The sequence below is a fragment of the Ambystoma mexicanum genome, chromosome 13 (assembly GCF_040938575.1).
Source record: "Ambystoma mexicanum isolate Mex_15411 chromosome 13, UKY_AmexF1_1, whole genome shotgun sequence".
Lineage (NCBI taxonomy): Eukaryota > Metazoa > Chordata > Amphibia > Caudata > Ambystomatidae > Ambystoma > Ambystoma mexicanum.
In genome coordinates, this window is record NC_090938.1 from 555,005,825 (window position 1) to 555,019,270 (window position 13,446).

Genomic DNA, 13,446 nt, shown 5'->3' on the forward strand with positions numbered 1-13,446 from the left:
TCTACGGCATGAATTGCAACAAGCACGTGTACTGTAAAGATAAGAAACATACTACACAATGCATAGCAATGAATGTACACATTAATCATGAAACACCCCATCTAGCAAAAGCTGAACAGTGGACAATAACACCAAAATCATCCCCACTAGGGGTGTAAACACAAGTCACACAGCACCAGACATGCCACAGATATGACAGTCCAAAGCCCTTGTGTAAAAGGTTGTGACACCGAACCATCCTTGCGAGCCCATGGATAAGGGAGTCAGGAGTGGCATATGTGAGTCAAGGACCCCAAGCAGCAAACACATACACAAGACAAGCCTGAAGGGCCCAGCTGGAACAGACAGTGGATGCCTTCAAAAGCCACAAAGCACCGCACCGTCACATAAAAACACAATAGACAAGCAATTTTAAACTATATTAACTAATTACACTAACCATGGAAAACCTACATTACCTCTTTAATCTAACTATCAAACAGAAACTTAACTAACTAAACTAAAAGAAAAATCAAAAATGGCCACATATGACCCGGGGGGAGGGGAGGCACCCAGGAGGGGGGAGGTACAGGGTGCTGCTCAACATCCACATGCGATGATGCTGAGCCAAAAAAAAAAACTCCATGGGCTCAACGCCTGCACAGCCCGACCTATGTGGGAGATAGATGGTCGTCCGAGTCTGGCTCATCCTGGAAAGGAGGACGTGGCACAGTAGCCTGGCCACGCCTAGCCGCAGCTTGCCCCTCGTCAGCAGCAAGTCTGCCGGACGGGTGAGCCTGGTTCTGTGTGGCGATGTGACGTAGGTCTGCATGCAGAACCTCACGTGATACACGTGCTTCCTCTTGCAAGGTAGCACGTGTAACACAGAGTTCCTCCTGCAAGGCCTGGCTGGACAACCGCTGCACCTCCCGGCAAGCCTGTAGCTCAGGCGAGATGGTACGCTCAAGCTGTGCAAACCTCTCCTCTGCCCGCTGCCTCTGGGACATCATAAGGACACCCAGAGTGGATTTGAGGGAAGCATACCCCTCCCTCAGGGCATCCATGTGCGCCTCTGCGTGAGCAGCAATTGCTTGACACAGAGACGACATTTCAGCCTGGCGTGCCCTGTCTGAGGCCGCCATGCCCAGCCTGAGCGAGCGGGCCGTGGGCCGTGCCGCCTGCTGCTGGAGAAGCACCTGCCTAGCAGGGGGGAGCACAGATCGGGCCACACACTCCATGCTCTCAGCGATGTTCTCCATTGCTGCCCCCTGCTGTTCTGAATTGGCAGTCATGTCTTGCTCCCACTCAGTATACTGCGGTTGCACACGGCGACCGCGTTGCAGGGCTTGACCCCTGCGGGACCCAAGGACCGGGGGTCCTTGCTGTGTTGGCACCGACCACGGCTGCACGACTACATGCCCCCGTCGACGTGATGTCCCAGGCACATAAGTGACTGGTGTGGAGGGTGACCCTGCGTCCCGATCCACCACGGGCGGAGGAACCAAGACTGTCTGATCCCTCAGTGCAGGTGTCGCGGACAGAGGAGTGTCCACATCAGAATCACTCACCCTTGACACATGGACTTGATGCTCATCCAACTCAACATGGACGTCAGAGTCGTCATCAAGGCTGGACTCATAGGCAGCCAGAGACAAGATGGACTGTAGCACTTGGGGGTTTTCGTGGCCTACCACCCCACGACCCCCACTAGTGCCAGGTTGATGTAGTTGTAACAACCCTGTGTCTGGCATGACAACACCATCCTCCGCCTCCATTGTGTCATCACCTGAAAATTAGAGAGAAAAAAAGGTCACTACACATGTCAGAAGCACACAACACACACACACACCGACAGCAAACGCATCAGGCAGACATGTGACACACAACATATAACTAGGCATGCAGGCTGGTTCAATTTTGAATTGCTTCTGTGATCAGACCTGTTGAAAGGTGGCAGTTTCCATGGAAGTGGGTCTATGCAGTGCAGAAAATGTGTACGCCACTCACTACCTACATGTACAAGGACTACATGGTGTGTGCCAGGAAATGTGAAGGCAGTGCAATGTCAAATTCAGACATCACGTGCATTGTGCATTCAATATGTACCATATCTAAAAGCCAAGCACCCCTCCACCCCAGTACCAAAGCAGGGATGCCTAGCATGGTATCAAAAGGCTGACCATACACCTGTGTATTGACAGGCAGTGTTGACTGGCATCAACAGCTTAATGTGATTCAAGTGACAACACTGCAAATGATGCTGGGACAGTAAGCAGGACACATGATGAAAACTCTGGATGCCGCCCATGAGTGAAGAAGACACAACAACAGTTGGACAGAGTCATTGGCCATTGAACAGGCTGAGGCCTGTGAGCCACACAGATTGTCAGACCCTAAACATGTGTGCAACGCAAGACTGAGCCACAGTTGACATGGGAAGGCTGATGAGATGCCAGGCAATGTATGTAACCAAGGACTTGTATTACAGTGATCATCCAGTCAAGGACACAAAGGGGCATGCGTGCAATGCACATGGAGCATGAATGGGCACTCATGTCCCTGCGGGACATCTGACCTATGCACAGTACAAGTGAGATACCCTGCATCAAGTACTAAGGCTGTACCACACGGAATATGTCTGGCAGATTCTACGCTGGAAGTTAGCATCTACACAGGACGCATGAACAAGAAAGTACACATTGGCAAGATTGAAGAAGACCAGTGCAAAGGTGGAACTGGGGTGCAGAGTGGCAGAGGAGGGGCAAGGGAGCATGCCTACATGGAGTCCCTGCATGCAGGCAGAGGAGACATGCATCACGGAAGCATTGCATTACTTACACATCAGAACCATGTACACGTCACATGTAGTGGCAATCATGCACACCACATCCCACAAGTGAAACACACACGTCCTCAACAAACACGCATCAACACTCACTGGACTGGGCATCAAAGTCCAGCATCTCTCCCACTCCTTCGACCAATTCAGGTGGTATGAACTCTGCAACGAGTGCCTCATGCGGAGTGGGCACTTCCTCCTCTGGTGCAGGCCCACCGCCAGTCACCAGAGTCAAGTTGTAATTAGAGGCAGGCTTAGCCTTAGTGCTGCGTTTGATGTCATTCCAACGCTTTTTGCACTCTTGCGCCGTGCGCACCTCATGGCCAAATTAAATGACATGTTCCGCAACTTGCTTCCAGTGGGTGTCACATTGGGCAGCCGTAGTCTGACTATTGGCACCCACTAACATGTCACGGCTGTGGCCCCGCACGTAGTCCACGAGGAAGTCCAGTTCCTGCTTGCAGAAAGGCTTTTTCCTCGACGTGCAGGAGGTCGTGGCTGTGTGTGGCGTCTCAGCCTGTGCTGCAGGTGCAACCTTCCTCCTCTTGGACTGTGGCGCAGACCCTGGCTGGCTAATGCCGCCCTGACCAGTATGGCCAGTGGGTTCGGTGGATTGAGCTGAGGGAGTGGCAGGTGGAGGGACGACCAAAGGCCTGACTTGTGTCAGTGGCAGCTGGGTGCCCTCTAATGGACCCTGCGTAGCAACATCAGCTGTGGCAGGGTCATTGACCGCAACAGTCCTGGTTGGCAGACTCACAACCGGGGTGTTGTTGGGTGCATCGGCCCCTGCACTTGCCAACACCCGGCTGTTCGGGGCAGCAGATGACATGACTGCCCCAGGGACACGTGTCTTGGTCTGAGCAGCCTGGCCTGCCCCTATGGTTTCCCTCCTGGCCTGTTGGAGATCTACCAAGGGCTCCTCAAGTGCCAACGCAGCCTGCGCTGGCAGACCCTGAGCCTGGGTGGCGGTGTCCACAGCTGCACCTGCAGCTACCACTACCCTTGGGCCCGTGGCAGTCGATGGAACAGACTGCCGGGTCACACGGGCGCCAGTGCCAGATGCAGAAGCTGCATCCCCCGGAACCACAGTGGGTGGTGGCATGACTGCACTGACATATGGCACAACATTGTGCTCAAGTGGCGCACCCCTGCCTCTTCCCCCTCTGTGGCCGCCCTGGACACCCTGGAGTCCCCCTACTCCCTGGTCACCATGGCCACGTCCCCGACCACGCCCGCCACGAGGAGTACGCCCAGCTGAGGCGCCCCTCACCTTTGGTGGCCTTCCAACCATGGCACAGATGTAGTAGTGCCGGCACAGATGGAGTGCTGCCAATGGGAGGTGTACACCACAATTGACCTGGGCAATTGGGGTGAAGGGGGTGGGAAGCAAGATGTTAACAGCCCCCTTGCACCTGCAAGGCTGTATGTGACCCCGGTGATGTAGTGATGGGTCACGCAACGCTCAGGCACCCCAAAACTGCAGTAAAACCGTGCACGCAACCCTGCAGCCTACGTGCGTGGATTCAACCTCCCTCAGTACGCGGTGGCACCCAGTAACACGAATAACACGTACGCGTGGGACACGCAGGCTACTATGACATCGATAATGGGTGCGATACACAGGGGCACCCGCAGTAGGAAAAAGAGCATGTGCAACTCACCGTCTGACTAGCGCGATGCAGAAAAACACTCGTAACCAATACCCCCGCCAAAAGAAGAGATACGTCCTTGATAGCTGTGAAGTTGTGATGGCGCGCGAAACAACAGGAAGCAGCAACACACGTCGGTCTCCACGAAAGGCACGTACAGCGAACTGCTGGGCCCGCTCACCTTTAACCCGTGCTGAGGGAAACGCCCGCGCGCGTCACGTCACTTACGCGCATGGGCCCTTTCCTCGGATTACACGCGGACGTGCAGTTTTTCACACGCGCTGAAATGCCCATGCACGCCTGCTCGCGTCACGTCACAGGGGCGCTTGCGCTTGAGGGGCCTTCTGTCCAATGAAATTGCGTATGCGTGCAGATGCGCTTACGCGCTAAGGGCCTTTCCTCGAATTACACGCTGACGTGCAGAATTTTCACGTGCCAAATCACTATGTATCAAGCTGGCCACGCGTAAGCACACGGAAGACCACACTCCTGCCCAGAAGGCCGAATTACTGCCCCCCAGAGCCCCGAGCACGCTCCCACCTGCCATCTGCTGCTGCCTGACTGCCTGCTGCCCACGTGCCCTGCCATTTGCTGCCTGCACATCAGCCAGGGGTGCTGTTGCTGTGACCACCCCTGCTGGAACCGAAGACTCCCAACTGGGATTCCATCGCTCCACAGCCCAGCCCCAGGACCCAGTTGCCCACCCACTCCTGCCTCTGGGGTTGTCATGTCGGGCACTGCAACATCTGGCACCACTGACAACCCCCGGCCAGAGAGGCAGAAGGGCACCAGCTTCAGTGCCAGGGAAGTCGGTGTCCTGGTGGAGCAAGTCCTGGGGCAGTATGATGCCCTCTTCGGAGGTTCCCGCGCCGACAAGGAAGGACGGACTCGGATCTGGACGGACATCGTGACTGCCATCAACGCGGAGGGGGTGGCAGTCCGCGACTTCCAACATGTCAAGAAGCGCTGGGAGGACTTCAGGTCCAGGACCCTGAACAAGGCCCGGCGCCTCTTGAAGGCAGCGGATGCTAAGGGGCGCCGGGACCACTTGTCGGAAGATCAGATGAGGGTCCTGGAACGCATATCCCCAGCGCTCCATGTCCAGGTCCTTGAGAGGCAGACCCGTCTGGAGTCGAGCGGTAAGTGTACATGCATCCTGATTGTGAGCTGTGCATGTGGTGATGTTTCAGTAGTGTGCAGGTTGCATGTCTGTTTGTATGGGGTCGAGTATGGGTGGGGGTGTACAGGGCCGTGAGGCTAACACATGCGAGGGCTGTAATGTGTGAGACATGGATGGTGCTTGTGTGTGTAGGCTTGCATGCAAAATGCAGTTGTGTGGGCACACATGTTTGGATGAATATGTATGTAAGTAGACATGTTCGTGATGTCACGCATGTATGTTGTTTTCAGCTGCATGTATCAGCACTGTGTACATGTGCATGTGTGTGTATTTGACAAGGGTGCAACAGTGATGCAACATGGATGCATGTGACAGCGGGATGTGGAAGCCTGATTGGCAGATGTGACATGGATGCCCATCTGAACACGACGACACTTGGCAGAGGTGTACACATGCATGCAAGTGTGGTGGTGTGTGTACATGTGTAGTGCACTTCCTGTGTTGCATGTGATGTCTGGCTCAGCTTTGCCTGCTCATGCTGTTGTATGTGTATGGATGGTGCTGGCAGTTGCGATATGGCTGTGGTATGGCTCATGTGTGCGAGTTGAAATGACATGTGTGTTGGGGATTGTGATGGCATGTCTGAGGTTTGCCAATGCCACTCATGTACAACTGTCATGTGTGTATGTGTCCATTGTACAGTGCCCTGATGCCTGTGTTTTATTTCTCCCTGTCTGCAGCGTCAACTGATGAAGAGGTTGGAGAAGGTGCTGTGGAGCACAGCGGCGGGGATCCCACCGCCAGCCGGAGACGCAAGGCCCGGCTCCCCTCCCAGGTTGTGATCTCGTCGGGGAGTGAGGAGTCTGGTGCCGCGTCCCAGGCCGCAGCTGCCGGGGGGAGGTCCAAGAGGCGGAGGTTGGAGTTGGACTCCTCGTCAGCAGAAGGGGCAGCTGGGACCCCACAGGGCCCAATGGGGGAAGATGGCACGGAGTCATCCAGGTTGCTGGGGGGTTTGGTGGAGGAGGAGGCCATGCAAGCAACAGAGACGGGGTCTGGAGGTGGGGATTCCACTGGTGCTAGTGATGCAGTGCAGGACCAGGGACAGGAGGCAGCACAGGCCGCCGCGGAGGTGCCTGTGTGCAATCCTGTCCCTGATCCTGTCCCTGCATCATCTTGCACCAGCAGGGATGCCTACGTCCAGACCCGTTTTTGGGCAGGGGATGAGCTCACGACAACTGGCCTTCCTCTGCCTGCGGACGTGGCTATCCGGGTCCGGGTTGAGCCTGTCCTGACTGGTGTGGCGTTGCGTAAACGGGCCATCCGAGGTGACCTGCAGTCTTTTCATGAGGAGACTGCACGTCCTCTCGAATGGCTCGTTGACCGCATCGGCCTACTTGGACAGGTCACCCAGGCCGGATTCCTCCGTTTGATGGGGCTTGCTGCGACCCCCTCTTCAACTGTACCCCCTATGCGCCAGTCGTCCTCCGTGCCATCTTCCCACCCATCAGTCACCTGGGTGCCCTGTGGAGCTGCCTCTGAAGGTGCGGCCAGGTTGGTGGAGGAGGCATCCCTGCCACAGTTGGGAGTCAGACGTCCAGCAGGGGTGGCCACATCAACGACTGCACCCCAGCCAGTGGAGGATGTGCAGGCAGCAGGAGGCAGTGCACGGGCAGAGGCACAGCAGCAGCAGCAACGTGGTAGGAGCCATGAAGGCTCGGGGCCTTCGACATCGGAGGGGCAGGCATCGGCCGGAGGGCAGGAGGACCCAGGACAGAAAGTGTCTTCCGTGTGGCAGCGGTTGGGCCACGCCATAGATGCGGAGCGGCAGCGGGCGGAAGAGGCACGGCTCACGATGGTCAGGGTGGAGAACTCCATGCGGAGGGCCCTGAGGCGGGCTGAGTGCCTCGAGGCAATCCGCAGGGGGTTGGAGGTGGACACGTCGACGGCCCTGCGGACCCTCGGGCCATGGAGGAGGACCGCCTCTGGGACAATGAGCAGGAGTTCGATGATGCCCTGGCCCGGGACATCCAAAAGTGAGTCGTCGGACTAGCCCGCTGCCTTTGTACATAGTTCTGTAGTTAGTGTTAGGTTTCCTTTGTTTTTGCATATTTTTTGGACCTTTTGGACAATGGGCCAAATTTTTGTATATAGTTTTTTTTATTAGGTAGTGTTATTAGATAGGTTTCATTTCTTTTGTTGGGATAATTGACCCTGGCTTGTTCATCTGTACATAGTTAACTGTTGGATTTTCTTTTTATTTTACAATTTACCCATGGAGCAATGGCTTTCAATTATAATTTTCCATTGGATTTTCTTTTGTGGACTGTGACTTTGGACACCATTCCTTTGGATTATGATTTTTGGTTTTGCATTTTTTCACGGACATGCTTCTTTTTATTTTTTTACATTCCCATTTCTGTTTGTTTATTTTTTATTCAATTTATGTTTCCTTTAATACATATTTTTTGTCCAAACCTCAATGTGTAGTATCATCTCATTGGTTTCATGCATTTCATGATATGGGTTTTGAGATTCACTGACACCCATTGGGTGTATGTGAGGGACATGTGTTCGTTTCCAAACTTGCAATTGGTGTTCTATCATGTTATTGCCATTTCTAAGTGGGTGGATGCAATACTCGGGTGGGTGTTTTGCATTTTGAGGCTGACCATAGGGACCAGGGATCTAGATTGTGATGACATGTTAGCTGGGGAACATGAGTTGGGGCCTGGTGGAGGGTGCACCACAGTGCTGGGGGTGGGGGTGATGGGAGACATGAGTTGGGGCCTGGTGGAGGGTGCACCACAGTGATGGGGGGTGGGGGTGATGGGAGACATGAGTGGGAGCCTGGTGGAGGGTGCACCACAGTGCTGGGGGGTGGGGGTGCAGGGGAACATGAGTTGGACATGAGTGGGGGCCTGCTGGCAGGTGCCCCACAGTGCTGGGGGGTGGGGGTGCAGGGGAACATGAGTTGGGGCCTGGTGGAGGGTGCACCACAGTGCTGGGGGGTGGGGGTGCAGGGGAACATGAGTTGGACATGAGTGGGGGCCTGCTGGCAGGTGCCCCACAGTGCTGGGGAGTGGGGTGCAGGGGAACATGAGTTGGACATGAGTGGGGGCCTGCTGGCAGGTGCCCCACAGTGCTGGGGGGTGGGGGTGCAGGGGAACATGAGTTGGACATGAGTGGGGGCCTGCTGGCAGGTGCCCCACAGTGCTGGGGGGTGGGGGTGCAGGGGAACATGAGTTGGACATGAGTGGGGGCCTGCTGGCAGGTGCCCCACAGTGCTGGGGGGTGGGTGTGCAGGGGAACATGAGTTGGGGCCTGGTGGATGGTGCACCACAGTGCTGGGGGGTGGGGGTGCAGGGGAATATAAGTTGGGGCCTGGCGGAGGGTGCACCACAGTGCTGGGGGTGGGGGTGATGGGAGACATGAGTGGGAGCCTGGTGGAGGGTGCTCCACAGTGCTGGGGGGTGGGGGTGCAGGGGAACATGAGTTGGGGCCTGGTGGAGGGTGCACCACAGTGCTGGGGGTGGGGGTGCAGGGGAACATGAGTTGGGGCCTGGTGGAGGGTGCACCACAGTGCTGGGGGGTGGGGGTGATGGGAGACATGAGTGGGGGCCTGGTGGAGGGTGCACCACAGTGCTGGGGGGTGGGGGTGCAGGGGAACATGAGTTGGGGCCTGGTGGAGGGTGCACCACAGTGCTGGGGGGTGGGGTGCAGGGGAACATGAGTTGGGGCCTGGTGGAGGGTGCACCACAGTGGTGGGGGGGTGGGGGTGATGGGAGACATGTGTGGGGGCCTGGTGGAGGGTGCACCACAGTGCTGGGGGGTGGGGGTGATGGGAGACATGAGTGGGAGCCTGGTGGAGGGTGCACCACAGTGCTGGGGGGTGGGGGTGCAGGGGAACATGAGTTGGACATGAGTGGGGGCCTGCTGGCAGGTGCCCCACAGTGCTGGGGGGTGGGGGTGCAGGGGAACATGAGTTGGGGCCTGGTGGATGGTGCACCACAGTGCTGGGGGGTGGGGATGCAGGGGAACATGAGTTGGGGCCTGGTGGAGGGTGCACCACAGTGCTGGGGGGTGGGGGTGATGGGAGACATGAGTGGGAGCCTGGTGGAGAGTGCACCACAGTGCTGGGGGGTGGGGGTGCAGGGGAACATGAGTTGGACATGAGTGGGGGCCTGCTGACAGGTGCCCCACAGTGCTGGGGGGTGTGGGTGCAGGGGAACATGAGTTGGGGCCTGGTGGATGGTGCACCACAGTGCTGGGGGGTGGGGGTGCAGGGGAACATGAGTTGGGGCCTGGTGGAGGGTGCACCACAGTGCTGGGGGGTGGGGGTGATGGGAGACATGAGTGGGAGCCTGGTGGAGGGTGCACCACAGTGCTGGGGGGTGGGGGTGCAGGGGGACATGAGTGGGGGTGCAGGCTAGTCCCCCATGGTGTGGGCTGCCTGCAGGGGCCGTGGAGGTTGTCGAGCGAACACCTGGGAGGACCCACACGGCCAATTCACGTGTAGTACTCCACGGAACCCCTGAAATACACGTACCCTGCTGATGTCGCATGTGAAACTTCCCGCGCACCCCAAGATACACATACCCAGGACATTCGCGTGTGGAACTTCCAGCGCGCCCCTGTAATACACGTACCCTGCTGATATCGCGTGTGAAACTTCCCGCGCACCCCAAGATACACGTAGCCAGGACATTCGCGTGTGGAACTTCCAGCGCACCCCTGGAATACACGTACCCTGCTGATATCGCGTGTGAAACTTCCCGCGCACCCCAAGATACACGTAGCCAGGACATTCGCGTGTGGAACTTCCAGCGCACCCCAGTAATACACGTACCCTGCTGATATTGCGTGTGAAACTTCCCGCGCACCCCGAAATACACGTACCCAGGACATTCGCGTGTGGAACTTCCCGCGCACCCCTGATATACACGTACCCTGCTGAATTCACGTGTGAAACTTCCTGCGCACCCCTGATGTACACGTACCCTGATGGAATCGCGTGTGGAACTTCCAGCGCACCCCTGAAATCCACGTACCCAGCTGAAATGACGTGAGGTACTTCCCGCGCACCCCAGTGATACACGTAGCCCGCTTGCCGTGCTGGTACAGCGTTAGCGCAGCCCTTTGCGCTGGATTGGGGATTTTGATGGCTTTTCCCTGCGCAAGGGGCGTTCTTGGGGGCGTAACTGGCGCTGCTGCAGGGTCGCTGCGCCACTATGCGCCACGGCTGGTTTTGGTGGCTGGAATCCATGAATACGCTGTGCGCGGAAATGTATTTTGGCGCACACGGATGGCGCAGGGATTTGCACGCGCACACTGTGCGCCAGCCGCGTGCGCCACTTGTGCGCTGAATTCTGTGGATTACCCCCGTTGTGTTTTCATCTAAATGAAGAAAAATACAAACCAAACATTATTCCAGAGTCAAATCAGGAAAGACGCAGTTCAACAATTGCAGAAATACACATTGGAGCAGGCCAGCCATGGATCCCTATCCATGTGAATGATCATTCTGAAATGATTGAAGCCACATTGGCGCTTGAGCAAGAAAGGAGTCTCATTAATGAAAAGGTACTCCAGCAAATTCCTGACAGAGAGGAGATCCCAAAGTTTAAAATAGAAAATCAACACATCTTTGGCCTGGATGACCCTGAATTGGGACAAATAATTGTAGGAAAATGCATGCTAAAGATTACAATTGGCTCTAAAAGCATTCATCACAATGTGTGGATCGTGAATGGAACACAAAACTAATTCTATTTGCGAAATGACATCATGCACAGAATGTGTATGGTTTTAGACTTTCTGAATCAAAAGGTTGGTGCAGATTGGTTGGAGCTGCACCTGAATTTGAAGACAAGAGACAAGCTTATCATTGTGCCCAAATGATGCCATATGCAATTGAACTTCAAGTGAAAAAGGATCTTACCATTCACGCATTTACCAGACAATTTACAGTAGCATTAAAATACAGGAAGAGACAACAGTTGAAATATTCTGATGCATTTGTGTGCCTAAATGAATCCATAAAGCATCAAGGATTAGAATGCGAATATACACCATTGGTAGAGATCAGGGATGGACCCATTAAAATTCTGGTGGACAATAAAGGGTGTCAAGACATTCATCTGGAAGAAAATAAAACATTAGGAATGGCTGTGCAAGGATCTTACTACACTGCTGATTTCAGTAACACAGTGATCAGGAATATTCCTGAAAGCTATGTGACTGCATAGGGGGAATTACCAGAATCATTGGATTCTACGCCATGTAAGAAGATTCAATCCAGCACTACAGCCAAGTCAATGCCTAGCCTGGGATACTGAATGAAAAACCCTTATTGATATATCTTTATGTCCAGGTTCATATTCTGGATGACAACCCCTATATAACACCCTCTCTTAGAATCCCCCTGACCCCACTGAGCCAAGAAGTAGTTCTGTTTTGCAAGTTTAAAAGGTTTATTTGAGAAAAATTAAACAATATATATATATCACACTTTTATGATAAATGAATAATTAATATCACACTTCAGAACATGAGCAGTTAACAACAATGGGTAATGTTCTACTAATAAACTGATTTGGTTACTCAGGAGTAGTATAAAGGATGAGGTAGCACGCTTGGGAATAGGAACAGAAGAATAAGGTGGTAGAGAATGCTTTATCTAGTTTCAGATGGATGCAATGTTGAATGAAAATGCAATACAGAAAATACTCAATATGATTTCAACAAAACAATGTAATCACTTTTCTCTGGCAATCCACTCCCCCCCTTATGCAATGTAAGGAAATGAAGAGGAGAGCACACCGTTCTTAGAAATGCAATCAAATGTAATTCAGTTCACCCCAGCAAGCTTAGACTACAGAAGTTTGAAACACAGGCCCAAAATGCTTTTATATGCTTTTATATGTGCTGGCAATGAAGTGAGGAATATGCTGAAAATGGTTTTAATTCCCTTTAGGAGGTTCAGGGTGAGTGAAATATACTTGGGATGAGTTCAGGCTCACTTTAGCAATGATCTAGGAGTAACTAGCTGGTTAAACGAATTTTTGGCAAAGGAAAGAAAGGAAGCTGCTGTTTTCACACGTGGCTGGATTTTTAACCAAATCGCAAATCGCGGCAAAATTCGCGAATGCGTGAATCGCGATTACGGCAAAAGTATAAGGAGTAGCAAGTCGGGTCTAGGTCCGTAGAAAAACTGAGATTCTAAGCTTTCAGAGGAAAGTTAAAGCAAGCCCAAACGGTTTCAAAGATATGAGCGATTTTGTAAAGGTCGTTTTTCGAATTTAAAGTAACTCAAATTGACAGGTGACAGCTTTTGAAAGGACAGGTGACAGCTTTTGAAAATGACAAGTGACAGCTATGCAGCTTCAGAATTGACAAGTGACAGTTAGGAGGCAGTTCTACTTAGGTTAAATAGATTGAATTATATCACTTGAAACTAAGAGATTTGGTTTCACCCCGTCCTAGCTGTACTCACAATGTGTTTTGGAAGGTCTAGGTCTCACGGATCGGCTCAAGATGGCTTCGGTTCTGGTTTCGCCCCGGACGGTCTCTGCGCACAGCACTTCACAGCGATCTGGTCTCTGGTTCTGTCCGGCACCGGTTCTGGCACAGTCTGGTCTCTGGGTACAGCGTCTCTGCACAGCTCCTGGATCTTTCTGCACAGCTTTCTCTGGACACAGCGCTGATCTGCACGGCTCCTGGATGCTGCTACCGCTGTTAGGTTTGCTGGATGCTGAGGCCTGCTGAGAAGAGTTCTCAGTCTGTGGGTTTAGGCCCTTACTTTGAGTTCTGGATCAAGTTCTTTGGAGTTTTAAAGTCTAAGGGCCTCATTACACGGAAGG